General features: G+C 37.4%; 1 protein-coding gene across 6 annotated transcripts in view; it reads right to left on the bottom strand.

Annotated features, from left to right (window-relative positions):
* The window catches only part of LOC149076004 (ferric reductase 1-like), a 49382-nt gene extending 33116 nt beyond the window's left edge, over positions 1-16266 (bottom strand). For 2 of the 6 annotated variants that reach the window (XM_089243534.1, XM_089243537.1), the window contains exon 1: positions 5274-5375. The gene's annotated coding sequence lies outside the window, so the exon portion shown is untranslated. Of the gene's footprint in view, positions 1-5273; positions 5376-12825; positions 12991-15953 lie in introns of those variants that run through there. The other 4 variants (XM_089243535.1, XM_089243538.1, XM_089243533.1 and 1 more) reach the window with 4 other exon arrangements.
* Between the last annotated feature and the right edge of the window lie 3940 nt (positions 16267-20206).

The following is a 20206-nucleotide window of genomic DNA, read 5'->3' as shown; positions in this document are numbered from 1 at the left end:
TTCAAGTGCAGAGAAGGTCTCACGAAAAATGAGAATGAGATCTGATTGAAAACTTTGTCAGTAAGCATGAAAATTCGTAGGCAGGCATTTCTATAGCCAGGGTATGGGCCTCAGAAACATTTCTTTGTCCGGGGGACCCATGATGCTCTTTAGACCACCCTGAGTGGCCCGCGACACTTTTTCAAAAATCAACAAAATGACCCTCACTACCATACAAGTTGACCATCCTTGAATCCAGAGAAGCCGAGGATGAACTCTTAAAGCATTAAGCTTGTTTTGAAGTCGAACAGATGCTCTTAGGCAGGACTGGACAAATCGCAAAGAAATCTGAGAGCCAGAAAAAAAAAATTTTTAGTTGCCAAAAAAAATTGTTACCCGGCCAAAATAAAATCCAAAATAATGCTTCTTTTCACTTTTTTTAGGGCATAGTGATCCTCTTTCGTTTGATCATTTTCGTTTCGTTGCACCGCGGTCATTTTCTGCACACGAGGGCTAATTAGACGGGGACCTACAATTTATTGTCGATTCCGAATGGCAGCTTTATTTATACTCATCGAGAGATTGATGCGCGAACCCCCTCTGTGTGGGACTCCCTGCCGTAGCAATCTCTTTTTTGTAGTCATTTCGCCGTTTCTGTTGTACCCCTGTGTCAAGAAAGTTTCTGACAAGGGCGAACCGGGTATCGAACACGCGACACCTCTAAACATCCTATGGTACTTCAGGCGAGTACTTATCGACCTGGGCTACCTCTCTTTCATTTTGGAAGATATACTGCTATATTTGCTATATGATATATACTGCTATATAATTCCAAACATTTTGTGCTGCTCTCAGCCTGCGATTTAATAACCACACAAAGAAAATTTTAGGCACCAAGACCAATTTTTTAGTTGCCGTGGCGACCTGGCACCTGCGATTTGTCCAGCCCTGCAGTACATACGCACGTAAAAATAAATAAAATAATCACATTTTATTTTTTCTTACATTGGAGAACATTATTGTGGTAAATAAACATAAATAAAAATATATTTAATCAAAAAATAACAGTTCCTATATATATATATATATATATATACACAGGGTGTTTCAAAAAGAATCATCCAATTAAAAAACTCATAGCTATTCAGCTTTTAATCCGTTTTGATCGAATAATGTATAGGGGCCGCTCAAGTATTACGTAATTTTTAGCCATTTTTGACCCCCCCCCCCCGTCAGCAAAAGTCAGAAAAACGATAACCTCCTCCTCCACCCCTTGTCAGTAAAATTTCGTCATCAGCTCTGCCCCTCTGAATCCAACTCATATTTTCATAAAGGGTGGTTGATGACGTAAGCATTACCCAAACCCCCCCCCCCCTTGTCATTAAAAGTCAGCAAATCGGAAACCCCCCCCCCTTGTCATTAAAAGTCAGCAAATCGGAAACCCCTCCCCCCATCGATGATGACGTAATACTTGAACGGCCTCATAGGTAGAAAGAGGGGAATCTCGAGTTTCACGCAGTTGCCGACAGGTAGCGCTAACGCTCTTCCTTTGGCTGCCATTTGAGTGTTTGTCAAGATTGGCTTTTCCCACAGAAACCGATTCGGATGGCTTCATTTTCCAGCAGGATGGGGCGCCACCACACTAGAGCTTGGACGTTCTAGAATTTTTGAACAATCTCATTCCTAAACGATGGATCGGCCGTACGGGACCTGATGATTCAGTTAAACATCACTGTCCTCCAAGATCGCCGGACTTCACTGTGTGAAATTTCTTCTTATGGGGTTTATAAAAAAAAGACTACGTTTATGTGCCTCCCCTTCCAGCCACATTAGCCAAACTGAAGATACGCATAACAGCAGTAGTGGGTACAAACATGCTCGCAAAAGTTTGGGACGAATTTGACTGTATAGACATATGCCGTGCATCCCAAGATGGACATATTGAGCAGCTTTAATCTGGTTTGTAAAGAAAGCTTTATGATTAGCCATGTAATATAAAATTAATCTTAAGTGTCTATATTCAATATATCGTAATGTAAGCATTTCAAATCGGGTGATTCTTTTTGAAACACCCTGTATTTTAAAAAAAAAGTTATATATGCTACTGTCAAAGCCCGTAGTGCGGCCAATTCAAGAAGTGGCCACTTCTCGAATTGGCTAGAGATCCATAGTCAAATTTCGATGTGCTGCTGTAAAACTGTCCGGTAGGCAACAAAATCCATTTTTTTATCAACAATGTTTGATTACATGACTATACATAGTAGCTGTATTGGATTATCTCTATGTGACGAAAAGAAAAGAGAAATTTAAGAGAAAAAGCTATCAAAAAATAATAACATAAATACAAATAGCTTTTCTGTCAAATTTTGAAGAAAAAAAATGATTACCGCATCGTAACCGCGATATGATGGGTTACCATATAACCAACGTCACCATAATTATCACGAAAAAATACGCGAACTTGACGATGGCTCCGAATCACGTCTTTTGTTATCGGATTTTTGCTAGGGATCTCCGGCCACTATCAAACTATCTGGCCAAAGCCCGAAATTCGGACATTGGCCAAGTCAATTTGCAATGAATTGGCCAGTTCGCGTTCTCGCCGACCACTTTGTGAACTAGCCAATTTCGGGCTTTGACAGTAGCATACAGTATACAAATATAACATAGTATAAAAATACATGTGTATACTGTACAATATAATGAGAACAATATGGTTAATTCTCGAGCGTAATCAAAACATATTTTCTGAAAAAATTACAAGTGATACGAATAAAATAATGTAAAATTTGCGTATAAAAATATAAATAAAAGCAGATATATACATATAAAAAACGGAGAAATTCCCGCTTAATAATTTCCAATAAAAATCATTTCGAATTTAGCCCTCAAATTCAACGTCATTCGTCTTATTTCATTAATTTCACCGATTTATGGAACAACTGCTGGCATCTATTGACAGTTATAGAAACCTCGGAAGAAAACTTTATAGTATTAATATTTGTAAAGAGATGGCAGCACAGACCTTTTAGATTTTTTTAAATTAAAATAAAACGCGCCAAATTCAAATGGTTTGCCTTTTGAGCGCCCTTATGGGCGCTTATATCTTATGGGCGGTGATGCGGGGGGGCGTTGGGGCAGGGCCACAACTAGATGCTTGGTCACCCGGGGCGAGTGCGCATCTTAACACCCCCTTGTAATGTTGAAATAGGGGTTTGAGAATAAAATTTGCGCCCCCTCCGGTCCACCGCCCGGGGCACGAGATCCGCCTGCCCCCCCCCCCAGCGTCAAAGGTGGAGTCGACTGATCCAATGTATATATGTTATATGTATATATGAATTGACATCATCGTACGTGCCCCCCCCCCCAGACTTCCAAGTCCATCATCGCCTACGTGGAGGTAAGATGCCGCCTACGTCTACTAGCGTGAAAGTTGCTGTCATGGTCCTGGGTTCGATCCCGAGGGGAGGATATAGATAAGCTATTTTTCCTAACGAATCTTGAGGCGACCTCCAATAGACAGCTCCTTTTCCAACCCATCTCATTAATGACAGTAAATTGCAATATAGCGATGTGGCCAGAGTTGGTGTTTGGTGAAGTAGTTGCTACTTCCAAGGAATGCTGTGAATAACACTGAACCCTTTACCACTAATTTAACAATGTTTGAGATATATAAAGTATAATTTTTCTGATTTGATTTTAAATTAGGGTTACCAGTTGCGAATTTACAGGGCTTACCGGGCTGTAAAGTTTGTATCCATGTGAATGACCAAAAGAGTGACCTAGGGAGTGTGAATGCACGTGAATGATCAAACTAGTAACCTAGAAAATAGGGGACCCGGTTAGTAAGCGACCAAACGAGAGTCACCAAGGAAGTGTGTGAGTATAGGACTGAACAAAAGAGGGAACTAACTTTCCACAAACCCTTCAATAGGGAATTTATAGCATGGGAAAAAACATAAAATTATGGTAATTGTCCCGGGCCCCAGGACTGGAGCCCTGTTAGTCCCATCCTTGTGGGAGGGGGTCGTGCATACTTGCTTAGGGGTCATACATACTTACAAGGGGGGAGGGGGGGTTTGGATAATGCTTACGTCATCAACCACCCTTTATGAAAATATGAGTTAGGATTCAGAGGGGCAGAGCTGATGACGAAATTTTGCTGACAAGGGGGAGGGGTCAAAAATGGCTAAAAATTTGCTTACGTAATACTTGAACGGCCCCTTAGTAAGTTTGATAAATGTTTCAATTTTTTACCGGAGCGAATATGCATTATACCCAAGCTTCGTTAGTAAATTTGATAAATACTAAAAAAATTATCACTTTTACCATAGATTATGCATAATAGCCGTTTCGTTGGTAAATTTGATAGATAGTTAAAATTTCTTGCCTTTATCTGTCATTATGCATACCTCAGTGTAATTGGTGAATTTGATAAACAGGAAAAAAAATTCCAAGTGAGTCTAGTATGGGTGATGAATATATAGTCGGACGCCGATAACAAATTTCACGATCGTACCACGTTATAGCGATACAATACGTTATCATGTATAGCACATGTATGTATAAAGGGTCATTCAAGTATTACGTCATCATCGAGGGGGGGGGGATTTTGGATTTACTGACTTTTGCTGACAAGGGCTCCTAATACATATCATGTATAGCATAATTATAGTACGATTTATCATGTTTACCAACGACGCGACATTTGGTTATTATGCATAATAGCCGGTAAAAGTGATAATTTTTCTATTACTCATTAAATTTACCAACGGCACTTGGGTTGCGTAATCGCCGGTAAAAGTGATTAATATAGGGAAATTTATCAAATTTACTAACGACGCTTAGGTACCATGCATCTTTTACTTTTTACCTTTTACCATCACTGGTAAAAGTGATAAATTTAGGGAAATTCATCTATCTTGCCAGAATGCTCGGTGATTATGCATAATAACCGCATTTTTCACATTTACCGTAGCATATACCTTTACACCACAATCTATTACTTCTTTCTTTTATTTGGAAAGAACAAAATTAACCGATTGACACAAAATTTTTAGTCATTTTTGAAAAACTGACTTCAGAGGTCGTGCCACCTCCTTTAAAAGAAAATTCAGCATTTTTGCCACATCGATTCGTAAAATCGTAAATAACTGCAATTTATGAATTTTATCTACATTATGTTTATCTTTTCTTTTCTTTTCTACGAAAGGTTTCTATCGAGAACCAATTAGCATATGAGTAGTATAATTATATTGATATAGTCTGCGTATTTAAGACACCTACCTACCTACCTGTAAATCAGATCACTCTGACTAAAATCACCAAAACTGCATCTCCCACTGAACAGATGGAAAACAAACATTATAGGTTGACTATGAAAATCACGTGTGTATGTATATTTGGCATAAAACCAGTCGGGGTTTTTTTTATTACCGGTTTTTTTCTTTTTTTGCAATTGAGGGTTACTTTTTTATTGAACAGAAGTCGGACGAGAACCAAAGAAAACGCGTCAAGGAGGCGAAGAAGGAAATGGTAAAACATTTCGAAAAAAGAAAAGGATTGAGGTTACGTAAACGACATCCATTTTGTAAATTTTGCTGAGTTGGGAAATGGCGCCACGTGTGTGTGTGTGTGTGTGTGTGTGTGTGTGTGTGTGTGTGTGTGTGTGTGTGTGTGTGTGTGTGTGTGTGTGTGTGTGTGTGTGTGTGTGTGTGTGTGTGTGTGAATTTCTTACGGAGCGTGGAAAATAATTAGCATTCAAGGGGAACCTTTGACGCAACCACATTTTTTACCCGTAAGAAAACCTTCATGCACACTGCCGCTATAACTCGCTATTGGCGAATTTCGATGAAAGAAAAATTTTATCACCATTGGAAACGCTATATCGGTTTTTTTTTAATCTAAGACGCGTCAATTCAAAAAGCATTCTCCTTAACGTTATCAAATATATACTATTGGCAATCAAATATATACTATTGGCAATCAAATATATACTATTGGCAATCAAATATATACTATTGGCAATCAAATATATACTATTGGCAATCAAATATATACTATTGGCAATCAAATATATACTATTGGCAATCAAATATATACTATTGGCAATCAAATATATACTATTGGCAATCAAATATATACTATTGGCAATCAAATATATACTATTGGCAATCAAATATATACTATTGGCAATCAAATATATACTATTGGCAATCAAATATATACTATTGGCAATCAAATATATACTATTGGCAATCAAATATATACTATTGGCAATCAAATATATACTATTGGCAATCAAATATATACTATTGGCTAGAATTTTAGAACTTTTAATAATTTTTTTTTAATTACATTGCTGTGATTTTATTTTCACTAATCATACCAAGGACTACGGTTAGAAGCTGATTCTAAACTTGTTATTAAATCTTCTTTGCCAGGATTTCAGTCCAGACATAAAATTTTTGTGATAGTCATAAAGCTGATTTTGTTTGATAACCTTTTGAAATTGACTAATTTTTAGCAATTTGTAAAATCGCCCCTCCCAACAACGAGCTCTAGATCTGCCCACGCCAATGGTAGACTGGAAAAACCTTTTTTTTTTTTCATATTTTACGTAGAGATATATCGTGTGAGGATTATATTTTTTTTATAACAACACTTCTCTCAAAGTATTTTTTTAACATTATATGTTTTTCAGAATTCATCATGCAGGGTCTCAGCAGAAATCAATGAAGCTTAGCATGGCCATATTACCCTCACTTACTCTATTTAAAACTATGCATACGAGAAACCATTCGAGAAATAATAAATAATGATGGTGAACAAAACTATATAATGCTCAACATCTGAAATTTTGTCAGACTTTACGGATACTATTTCCTCAAAAGTTTTGTATTTTGTCACATGGTTCAAGACCATCTAAAATCGTCGGGTGTCTTTTGCACAGCTGTAGTAAAAACTGAGATTTTTTTTTCTCTTCACACGGTAATTATTGTTTGTAAATGAGAAGCTTGCGGAGGAAAACCGACTCGTAATCTCGAAAAAGCGTTAGCGAATATGATAAGAAATTATCAATGAAAGTGAATGACAGACAGTTATCAATAATGCACATGAATACGTGACATGATAAAGGATAGGAAAGGATTTTGTGAGATAAAGGTAATTTTAAGGTACTATTTTTAACATTTCTCGTGTTCATGAATCTGAACTATGAAACCGTGATAAAAAAAATCTCAGATGATACCATCAATGACACTGCGTAACGTGTGGTTTCCACGAGAAATACTGTGAACGCGATTTTATCTATAAATAATCAGGTTCACATCAACACCAAAAAAAATGATAGACTATCCGTGAGAGAAAATGCGTAGCTAAAATTTTCAAGGCAAAAAATATCAGTTGAAAATGATAAGAAAACGGCTTAAATTCTTCGAGAAATTTTTTCTGTCAAAAATTTTAAGAAATTTTAGTCTCATGAGAAATAGGATTAATCTGTTCCGGGTTCGAATCCTGACTGGAATGTAAATTGTATGGGCTATAGGTCCCGGTCTAATTATCAGTCTCGTGACTGTGGTACGAATGATATTAATTAAATCGAATTGCGTTCAGCATATCGTGGTTTAATAGGTTTCGTTCTTTTGGTTTTTTTTTATCTCTTCATAAGGTCACGTTAACATTATAATATCGTTCCGGTATTAAGTTGGAAAGACGAGAGAGGATTTAATACAGCCGTGAGTTTTCTTTCGTCGTGTCCGGCCTACGCCGACTCGTGGATTATAAAAATTATTTCGAAACGTTCCAGTTCGTTTGTCCTACAACCTTCGAGACTAATTTATTATAATCAAGAAATATAAGGTTTTTTTAGGATTTCTTGACTAGTTCACACTGAAGAAATTTAAATGTTTGTGACTCGATTAAAAATAATTACAGGCGTACCCCGCTTTACACTATTAATTGGTTCCGCAAAATAGTTGCTTAAGACGAAATCGTGTAAAGTGAGTTGAATGGGAAAGGTAATTAGCATGCGATTGGGTTTCTTCAGAGGGAACCGAACAGCAAAAGACTTTTTTACAATGAATTAATTATTCAAAAACTCATGAATAAATCCCGTGAATTTAGGCAGTATGAATGAATCAAATTAATACTTTTTCTGTCCACCATTTCTGACTGATTCTAGTGACTGTGGATGTTTTCTTTCCTGAAGAGCTAGGATGATAGGCTTTTAATGCTTTTTAAAAAAACAGTCAAGATTAGGCTAACAAACAGCATTTTTCGTCTCCTTACATAACTTTTAGTAAAAAAGTCATCCATACTATAAAATAATAAGTCCTCATACTTCTCTTAGATATGAAAATTCTAGTTTCACTGGAACCGTTTTTTTTTTTCAATTAAATTTCTCATGGCATTGTAAATGTGTTACCAAACGTTGTCCATCAGTGAGGTCTGGTGGGATGGATCTGAGAATTTCTCTCGTATTTATTTCAGCCACATCATCAATTCCAACATATTTCGTCTCGCCAAAGGATTATTATTTTAGCAAAGGGCCCTGCTATTATTTTAGCACCGGGCCCCGCGTCTGGTCACGACCTCCTATATAACTAGGTTATCGAGGTGGTCGTGGTCTGGTAAGGGCAGCGGTGATGTTCCGTTTCGTCTTTTCCCGATTCATCCGTCTCAGGTCAAAATAGTCCCGTTTCATCCGATCTATTCTTTCCCCTCCCACTTCCCTAGATTACTGTCAATCAAGATAAAACACCCCGTGGTTTCACACCGAGAAGAAAGGCGAGTGATTGACGATGGGAAATTAGACCTTTTCGTTCTAAGGGTAAACATATCTCAACGAGAAAAATGCGGGAAATTGCGATCCATAATACGAGACATAATTGTAATAACAAAACCGCAATATACGAAGAATTTTCTCTAATTATTGCTGAAATTCCCGACAGAGCTGCTACAAATCGCAATTAAAAAAACAATAATTTTAGTAGATATATTTCAACATGACTTGGGTGTATATTTTATTATACATCCAACATATTTCATTCAGAAAATACCAGAAATTTTTGGAGAGAACACAACAAATTTGTTTAGATGAATATTTATATTTATACGTAATTATCATAATATAATTTACAAGTGATGAAAATTATCTGCATTCATAATTTCAGTAGAGATTGCCAATTCAAATAAGCTTCGTTATAAAAAACTTGAAAGTTTATAAAAAAAAGTGAGAACGACCAAAAAACACGGGAATATCACTAAAATTACCGTACATTGCTGTGTAATATGGCCAAATATGAATTGTTTCAGACATTTTGCTGGTACGTCAATCACTTGCCTTTCTCAGTGTGAAACAACGGGGTGTTTTATCTTGATTGACAGTAATCCAGGGAAGTGAGAGGAGAAAGAATAGATCGAATGAAACGGGACTATTTTGACCTAAGGATGAATCGGGAAAAGACGAAACGGTACCTAGCCAAGGGCAGCCGGATGTCATATGAAATTATTTTTGTTATTTTTGTTATCACGGCCCGATTTATCTACGAAAACTTAATCTCTTATAATCTCTTAAAAAACGAAAACTTACTCTTCTTACCCGTTCTATTTCTTATCAAGGTAATTCAAAAAAGAAACATATCGCTGATTATTTTTGAAAATTCGGAAGCTTTTGATCACCGCGTTCTGGGTCAAATAGCCTCACGAAACTTTTGTCCTGTAAAGCAGTCATTTCTGTATACTTTATAGCAGGGGGTTCTTAACCTATGGGGTCGTTCAAATCTACTGACGTCCTGGGTCTCTAGTGCCATGGGTCACGACCCAAGATTGATTTGCCAGGTCTTCCGTGAAGGGTCGCACAAATCCACTTATAGTCAGGGATTCTTGATCTATGAGTCAATACACAAGTTTGATTCCGACAGGCTTCTGAGATAGACCGTACAAATACACTTACAGCCACGGGCTCTTGTGCTACAACCCTCACTTGATTCGTAGGGTCTTCCGAGAAGGGTCATATGAATCTATTTAAATCTATTTACAGCCAGGGATTCTTGATCTATGGGTCACCACTTAAGTTTGCTACTCAGTGGCTTCCGAGATGGGTCGTACAAATCCACTTACAGCTAGGGATTCTTGAGCTATGGGTCACGACCCAGACTTCGATTCGCAGGGTCTTTCGAGAAGGGTCGTACGAGTCCATTTACAGACGGGGGTTCTCGAGCTATGGGTCACCTATACAAGTTTGATTCTCCAGGGCTTCCGAGATACACTTACAGCCAGGGGTTCTCGAGCTATGGGTCACCTATACAAGTTTGATTCTCCAAGGCTTCCGAGATACACTTACAGCCAGGGGTTCGTTCTCGAGCTATGGGTCACCTATACAAGTTTGATCCTCCAAGGCTTCCGAGATACACTTACAGCCAAGGGCTCTTGTGCTATGAACCACACTTGATTCGCAGGGTCTTCCCAGAAGGATCGTAATCTAAGTATTTACAGCCAGGGATTCTTGATCTACGAGTCACGACCCTAACTTGATTCGCAGGGGCTTTTGAGACGAGTCGTACAAATCCATTAACAGTGCTGTTAGAAATCTTCAGTAATTTCGAAAAACAAACAGTTACGTGGGTAGCGAAGCTGCTCTTTTTTGTTTATTTTGGGTCGCGGCTGAAAAAGGTTATAAGAACCTGTTCTTAATAAGTTTCAAACTACATTAGTTGATTGGAAGATGAGTTTTAAAATGTTAAGGATTGTGTAGAAATGTTTTGAAGGATTTTTTTCAACAAAAATCTGTTTCTAATTTTTGTAGTACTTAACTGTGTGTTGTTATCGTTTTTGTTTTGCTTGTTTGTTTATTTTTCTCTTTTGTATTGTTTTATAAACAATAAATAATCTAGTGAGCCCGTGATCAAATCAGTGAGGTTATAAAATGAAAAAGTCACATCTATGTACAGGAAGGCTTTGAAACGTGTCAATAAAAAAGTTGATATTTGCTGATAAAAGATTATGTCACACACAACAAAAAAAAAAATCGATATTTTCGAAAATTTCGTAGAACAACTCTACGACGTAGATTTCATCAGGCTCGCGACTAAGAACAAAAATTTATTCGCTCGTCCAGAACAAGTATCCATTTTGGCACCCCCTACCAGATGCTGCCCCAGCTCGACACTTTGAACGAACAAAGTGTTAACTTCCCGCCCTTTCTGATATAGTGCCAGAGACATCAGACCCCCTCCCCTTTTCCTCAATTGTGGCCCTTGATTTGATACCCAGCTACAATAAACTAACACAGACATAGTGTAGTTCTAACTCATTGGCCACCACCCGGATACGGCTCTGAGACGGTACCGTCTTAACACATGGACCCACCCAGGCACGACTTGGCGAGGCCTCACAAAATGAGATCTGGTTGAAATTTTCAAGAATTTGCTGGGTAGGGCCTCACAAAAATCACTTGGCCCGGGGGCCCATGATGATCTTGAGACGGCCCTGCTCTGAGGTATCATCATAATAAGATCTGGTATTTTGAATTTTTGCAAGGGTAAGTAAGGGCGCAGTAGCCCAAGGTGGATAAGGTACTCGCCTAAAGTACCAAAGGATGTTTAGAGGTGTCGCGAGTTCGATACCCGGTTCGTCCTTGTCAGAAAACTTTCCTGACACAGGGGTACAACAGAAATGGCAAAATGACCACAGAAAAAATTGCTACCGCAGGGAGTCCCTCATCGAGGGGTTAGCGCACCAACTTCTCGATGAGTATAAAAAGCAAGTCTGCCGTTCGGAATCGGCAATAAATTGTAGGTCCCGGTCTAATTAGCCCTCGTGCGCAAAAAATGACCGTGGTGCGACAAAAATGATCAATGATCAAAGCAAGGGTAAGTACACAAACTGGCGGGCTGGTGAGTACAGCCAGATGGGGGGGGGGCATAATGCTCTGGAGACGGTCCTGCTAAGATGGAAACTTCTACGGCAGTCTGAGAAGAGTTTGATATCAAATCCTTATCTCCGAGAGGCCTTATACAATGCTGTTTTAAAATTCTTACATCGATAATAACCAATAGTATTCCTCCTAAAGGAACTGTAGCGAAGTACCTCAAGAAGATATTGAAATACCTCCAGGAACCTTTTAGCTCCATGAATAGCCTACGATCAGAGGCGTATTTACGGTTTTGCCGGGCTACCCTAATTTTGCTGCCCTTCCCTCATTGTAGTTTAATTTTCTTGATCACTCGTTCCTCGCATTCGCCGCCTTGTGCTATAACCCGCTTATCCCCCCCCCCCTTCCGCTTGTAAATATGTCCATGTCTCCGAGTCCTTCTTTTGGTCACTCTCATGGAAATTCACGTGTTTGCACGTGAAATGTCACCCGCATGCTTGCACACGTTTTGCGTCACTCTTTCTGTCATTCACATGTTCACACACCGTTATAGGTTATTTCACTCTTTATGTCATTCACATGCTTGTAAAGCTCTAGGTCACTCTTTTGTTTCCTCGCATACTTTCACTCACCCACCTAGTCCCTCGCTCGCTGGGCAGAGGTGGACTCGTAGTAATAAAATTTTGTAGTTATAAAATTTTTCCGACCCTTTTCTCACATTATGTTCTAATTTTCTTAGCCAGTCATTCCTAAAATTCGCCACTTCTCCGAACTTGGGATATAGCCCGCTAAGCTCCCCTGTAAATACGCCACTGTCTACGATGATCTTGCATAACAATTAACTTGTAGGGGGTTCCGGTTCAGCTTGAAGGTCCACATCTCGATCCTGTTAAGATGGATTGCGTAGCCCCCCTCCCCTAATATTCAAAATTACTTTATACCTATACAATCCAATACAGTATGAGACTTACCTTTTTATGAAGACTTCCTATATTATATTTATTTCGATTCCCAAGTTGTTATTTCATTTCTGCAACGTTTCGATATCGACTTCATTACGATTCTAATCGGATTTGCAAGGATAAAAACTCATGTTCCGGTGAAACGTTGGAAAATGCATGACTGCACTTTCTTCTCTAGAAATATGATAGAGATATCGGGAAAACACATTACTCATAGAGCTTCTTACTCATGCATAAAATGGGAGGGGGAAAACTATCACTTATCGGTAGAGATTTTCTGAACTAAGAATAATTCCTAGAAATGAAGTGTGAGCTCATTGTTTTATATATAACATCAGAGGTGGATTCATGGCCTTGCCACCAGTGAGTTGCACAAATTTTTCCTCCGCTCTTCTACTCTGGTCTAACTTTCTTGACTACTCATTCTGCAAATTCACCTCTTTGGCCTATAGCCCTCTCAGGACTTGTAAATATGTCTCTGTGTCTGTCATTCTTGTCGTCACTCACCATGCTTTCACTCTTTCTGATCTTTTTCGAATCTTTTTGTCATTCACTGACTTGGTCCCTTGCCCTCTAGGTCACTCTTTTGGTCACTCCTATGCTTACACACTCTATATTTTCTAGGCCACTCTTTTGGTCATTCACAGCCTTTCACACTGTTTTGGATGCTCACATTCGTACATACGCTCTAGGTCATTCCTCTGATTGCTCGATGACTTAATCGCTTGCTTTCTAGGTCACTCTTTTGGTTACTCACGTGCTTGCAAGCTGTTTTTGTCACTTACATGCTTGCAAGCTGTTTTTTGTCACTTACATGCTTGCAAGCTGTTTTTATCACTTACATGCTTGCAAGCTGTTTTTGTCACTCACATGCTTGCACATTATTTTGGTGATTCACGTGCTTGCACATTCTTTTGTTCACAAACTCTCAAGATAACTCGTTTGGTCACTCACTAACCTGGTTCCCCACTTTCTAGCAGAGGTGGAGTCATGGTTTTACCACCCGTAAGCAAAAAAAAATGTTGTCAGCTTTCTCCCATCCAGCGTTCGCCAAATAGATGCGCGATTCACGCATCAAAATTCAATTTTACTCCTCTAAATTTCGTGAGGAGTGAAAATACTTTTTCAAATTTTAGGTAATTTTTTAATTAGTTATTTCTCACTGACAAAAATAAAAACTTACTGTCTTTTACAAAAGTTTTGCTTCAAATTTCGGAGAGGAGTGAAATTACCCTTCGGATTATATTTTCGGATAACGTTGCTCCCGTCCTTATCATTTTCTTGACCCACACATTACTCAAACTTCACCGCCCCTCCGAACTTACCGCCCTAGAGTATAGCCCACTATGCTCCCCCCCCCCCCCCATAACCACGCATTCGTATAATAATTGCATATGTTATAAACCAGGGATGGACAAACCCCAGGAGCCAGGTTGCCATGGCGACTAAAAAATTTTCTTTGTGTAGTTATTAATTGTGCCAGCTGAAAGCAGCACAATATGCTTAGAATTCATAGTAAAATATCTGTCAACACGAAAGAGGGTCACTATACCCTGAAAAAGTCAAAAGAAGCATTATTTCGCACCCTTTTCTTCGGTTAAAAACGTTTTTGGCACCTAGATTTTTTTTTTTTATGATTTGTCCAGTCCTGCTCTATAAACCCTATCATCCAAAGTAAACCGCAAAAAAAAACCTCAATGGAAATGTGGATTATACGTAATATCTTAGTAGAGAGCTTACGAAAAATATTAGCTGTTTATAAGGAATATCACAGTCAAATCATGTACCTGATGCTATTGGAATTAGATTGAAAACGTTTTATTGGAAGAGATCACAAGTAGAAGAAATCAGATTCGTCGGGAAAGGAAAAAAATATCATTAGCAAAGCGAAATACATTGAATATTTATGACTGTGACAAGAGAGAAATTTCGGGAAGAATCGATGTCAACTCTCGGTTGGAGGCTTCGTTAACACATTATATGACCTTAGAGGCAGTTTCCATCCTCCAAGAAGAGACGGAATACATATATATGAAAAGTTATGAGAATTTTGATTTTTTTTTAAAAAACACTCGTCTGTATAGAACTTTTATCAACTAAAGCTTCCGAAAAACGAAAAATGAATGGAAATTCATAAATTTAAAATTAGTTATTTAAATATATTTTAACTAATTTTAAATAATCGTGTTTTTAAAAACACAACATTGTTTGTTTTTCCTTTTTTTAGTTCTACATTTTAATTCAAAAAGCATAGTATGTTCGAGAAAATACCACCAGCAAATTTACACTGACTTTCATAAGAGAGAGTATATATATGAAAATTATTTACTTTATTTTATCATAAGTAAATTTAGAGTAGCTATATTAATTTACTGAAAGGAACTGAAAATCATAAATACAGTGGACTCTCAATAATCCGGCGTTTTTAGGCGGATTTTTTTCAATCCAATAGAAGAGGCAAACACGTCACTGCATTTCCATACACAGAGGTTCATATTATTTAAATGAGCTTTTTTAATAAACTTCCGATAATCTGGTGATTTCGGTAATCCGGTAATCAGTCTGATATGCGCCGGATTAGCGCGAGTCTACTGCGGTTCGTTTACTGATTAGGTTTTGAATACATTTAATGTTTAATCAAAATTCTACTTCAATTTGGCTTCGAAATTTACACACAAAAAAAAAAAAAGACAACATACCAAAAATACTATAAATTTCTGTTTTTGAAAAATAATACTGTATAATTATTTATATAAAACCAAATGTATATCAAATCTTCTATGGTGATTTCTTTTTATATAATTTTTAGCATTCTTTAGCAATTTTTTGCTAAAGAATGCTAAAAATATACAATGAGGGCTGACTCTTAGCAAATTTTTTGCCCAAGTTTTTTACAGAATTTTTTTCATTTTTTTTTTTTTTTACTTCGAGGAAAATCACAAAACTATTACATATTCAAAGTATGGGAAATTATGTAAATTTACATTGCATTCTTTTAAAAACCGATTGACATCCTCATTTTTTACTTTCCTTATTATATTTTAAATTCATTTATTTGATATTCACAAGTTATTTTCTACCTTTTCTCTAGGGCAATGATAACGAATAAAGGAATTTAAATAACAGAAAAAATTTACCTTATGTTATTTTATATATGTCCCAATGTCAAGAGCACTTCATTTAAGCAATTGGCCGATAAACAACGGTACTATTTCACCACGAAGGAAGAAGAAAATGTTGAAGAATAATTAACCCTCAGCCTTGGCGGATCAGTTTTTTTGTGGCTGTTCGTCGACCTACTGCCTCGTGACCCACTGAACGAGAGCTGGTACCAGTGACGGCCAATCACATATCCACGTTTTACTTTTATATTCTATCTCACCTGGTTGGAAAACAAAAAAATTAAGTCCGATGCGAACACCGCCCTATGGTTCTAAATTTATGAAGGGGGGAAAGAAACAATAAACGATGTCTTTTTATGGATTACGTCACAAAAATACTCGTGATTTTATTTTAGGATGATAACCGTCGCTCACGATATTCGCAGTCAAAATCAGTTGAGGCAGCACTGATAATCACAACACCGCATGATAAAAGTAATAATTCTGCAATTTTGTGGAACTTGTATAATAATGTACACGGAAACTTCGAAATTTATTAGATAAAGTATCAAAAAAAGTTTTCCCTTTTTTTACCTAAACTGTTTAACTCTTATCACACTTCCTCACTGGAATAATAAATTCGTTTCTTTAGAAATTTTTATACTTACACATGCCAACCGAATACTTGACCCTTTAGGTATTCGGCACAGCAGAAATCTCTTAACCCTCCCCCCCCCCCCCCCTCAAAATGCCGTAACTTTTTTAATGAAGGAGGCTTTCTTCCGATTTTCAACAGTTGCAAAATTTGTGGTATAGGGAAAAGTGTTTAATTGAGAAAACTTCAAAAATATCTGGGCTTGTCAATGCTAAAATAACGGGCTTTCAGTGAAGCGAGATATCTCGTCAATGCCGCTTAAAGAGTTAAGAAAAATTATTTTAAAACCTTTTTCTTTTTTGCTCTTTCTAGTTCAGGGGTCTTCAACCTTTCGGACACGGCTGACAAAACTGAAACTTCCCTCAAAGCCCGCGGGTCACCAACCATGGTCCCCACAAGGGTATGACTGACAGAGCTCTAGTCTGAGGGCCCGGGACAATTACCATCATTGTTTTTCAATGTATAAGTTCACTATAAAAGCGCCCCGTGAAAAGTCTACTTGGGGGATAGCAAAGATCTCAGTCTAGGGCCCCTGTTCCAGCATGTGGGGGCCATGCCACCGACTCATGTAATTTATAAAACATTTCGATGGAAGAGGCCAATTGAAAAAGCCTGAATGGAAGAGGATAAGTAATTTCTTTCAATAATTATGCAATTATTCTTTAATTGATTGTGAAATACTTTCTATCAGAAAATACGAAATTATTTCTCTCACTGATTTATAAGTTATTTTTTTCTTCACTGATTCTGCCATTATTTGTTTCAAAAATTCTAATTTTATTTCCTTCGGCAATTATGAATTTCCATCAGTATGTTCTAGAATTGCATTTCTTTCATTGAAAAAATCTGAGTTTTCATCATTTTTTTTCCGGAATTATTTCTTTCATTTATGCTAGAATTGATCTTTTAGAATTATTTCAACCATTTTCTGAAAATGATCGGCGAGCCATGACAAAAAGCTACGAGGGCCAAATATGGCCCGCGGGCCATGCGTTGAAGACTCCTGCTCTAGTAAATCAGGAAAATTCACCCGAAGAACAAATCCGGAAATAAAACTATGAATTTTCTGTGAAAAATTATCGATTTCCCAACAATAAAACAGCCGTCAAATTCTGATTATACAGTCGACACTCGTTATAACGACCCTCTTCATTCCACAGAAAACGGGCGTTATATTGGGGCGGTTGTTACACTGAACGTTTAAAAATGTCAATACATTTAGTTTCGCCGGAAAATTGTATATCATATTGACCATAATAAAATAAAAATCATTTCATTTTGCTATAATATGGCAATGGAAGTGTATCTGACTGGGAAAAAAAATTAAATACATAATATAGTAGCATGAATAGTGCACCTACGGAAACACTACACATGGCCAAAACCTTCATTTATTTTTCACTACATGCAACAAAATACAGTAATACGTTCACTGGCCTAAACATTTTCTCATTGAGAAATTGCGTGAAAAAAAAATTTTTTTTCCTGGAAAATTTTTATTTATTTGTTTATAACATAATTACACATCATCAAGTGTTCGAAACACACATTTAGAACAAGATAAAAAAAAATCAACCATGTGGGAACTGGGAGTGAGCTACCATGTTAAAAATAAGACAAAATGGGGTAAAAGATCAAAGTTTATAGTGATGGCTCTAGTTAACCAACGGGTTCTCCGTAGAAGTGTTAAACGTTTCATCTCTAAACCATCTACCCTTTTTTCTCCAAGCATTAAAGGTCAAGGTCGAACACTCTGAATGACGGATTTTGCCAATTTTTGCAAAAAAAAGACGGGGGGGGGGGCGTACCGATCTGAATTCGGTCGTTGTAATGGATTGAATGATATTAACCGGCCTTTATATTGAATAAAATAACATGGTTGAAATAGGAAAATATTTTTGGACCTGTCGAACTAGTGGTTGTAATGGAACGGTCGTTGTAACGAGCGTCAACTATAATTCATGGTGAATGCAAGGGTTTCAACAAACCACGGTACTGTTTTTTTCTTTCACTTCTCCAGCCTATTTAAAAGGTTCTCTAAAACAATCTTCACAACGTCCTGTTGAACAACATCCATATCTTGGAAATTTCTATTCGGTATGAATAGTATTTTGGAAGTGCAGTGTACTAAAATTTTTCTTGTGCATAAAAAAAATTAAATACCAATTTTTCGTGGTCATAAATATAGTCTTTTTACTTTTTTTTCTCTTTTCTCCGTATAGAAAATTACTATTAGTAGCAAGGAAACGGCCTTTGTTGAAGCCAAAAACTCCGGCAAATAAAGACAGATTGTAGTTTTTAACAGAAGAAAACGCTAATCAGGTGGCCGTTTTGTTTATAAAAAAAAAAAAACCTGATAAGCACGTCCGCGTACGGAACTCGGCTCTTACGACTTTTGGCTTTAAGCAGTATACCTAAAGATAATCTATCGCACACATATTGCAAAGTTGGTGAATTATCTGAAGAGAAATAAAGACAACATATGGAACCGTTTACTTCTTACTGGAACTTAGTTGCCGAAAAAGCCAGTTCGATATTTTTTTCTATAAAAAGAACATACCAGCGCTACTTTGATACAAAATTACCTCATAAGACAGGGATTACACTACAAAAGTTTTATACAAGCTCTTTTGTAAAACTTGAAAATCCAACCAATAAGCGCATCGGTTACATTCGGGAAAATGCAACCGATAATCTTATTGGTTACGTTCCCTCGAATGTAATCGATACGCTTATTGGTTGCCGTTTTCAAATTTCATAAAATGACTTTTATCAAACTTTTATAGTGTAATCCCGGCCTTAGTGTTTTATCAGGGGCGCTCTAGGGCTGTGCGACGCTATAGGAGGGGGTGTCGGATCAGGGTAAAGAGAAAAAATAATTGAAGAAAAATTTATAAAAACTGGTGTGCCATGTTCAAACTGGGTGGAATTGACTAGCAGAGAAAATTATTATTCTTGATGCATTTCATCTACCTAGGGACATTCAATAGCTGCAAGTGTTTAAGAGTCGTTTTACTGGTCAGCTTATACACCAGCAGGTGATGAAATTGTGTCTCACATGGGTAGCAATTTTGTCTTAAGCCACCCCTGATCATTATACCAAATTTTAAAAATCTCTAAATTCTAAGTAAATCTCTTGCAGTGCTCTCTTTCTGAAATTTGCCCACCCTTTTGTGCAATTCTTTTTTCCTAATCCAGTTAAATTTCCAAATCCTCCTCAAATAATTCTGAATGTTTGCAAATGAAAAATAGGTATAAAGCCTCGACATTTAAATATTTCTTATGCATTGGCGTATGCAAAGGGGGATTTTGGGGTTCTAACCCCCACGCCCGAGCCAAGATTATAGTGTTATTTTGCAGGAAAAAAAAGTAAACATTCCCCCCTCAGAAAAAAAAAAAATCTAAACCCCCCCCCCCCCCCCCCGAGAAAATTCTGCATACACCTATGCTACCAATCATGCTGTGTTAACGTGAAAGAAACTCAGTACTGGATGCTCCCTTTGAAGGGTCGGAGGAGCCATATCAGAAACCAACAGTTGATATCCAGTTCTATGCGAGCTGGACATACGCTCTCCTCCCTCCCCCCCCCCCTGCTGTAATGTAAATACTCTTCAACCATCTTTGTTTAATTCAT

The sequence above is a fragment of the Pholcus phalangioides genome, unplaced genomic scaffold, assembly GCF_987345545.1.
Source record: "Pholcus phalangioides strain wild (caught in Gottingen) unplaced genomic scaffold, Ppha-v1.0 ptg000015l_1, whole genome shotgun sequence".
Classification (NCBI taxonomy): Eukaryota; Metazoa; Arthropoda; class Arachnida; order Araneae; family Pholcidae; genus Pholcus; species Pholcus phalangioides.
The sequence above is the reverse complement of the archived record's forward strand: the minus strand, read 5'-3'. Positions and strand labels throughout refer to the sequence as shown.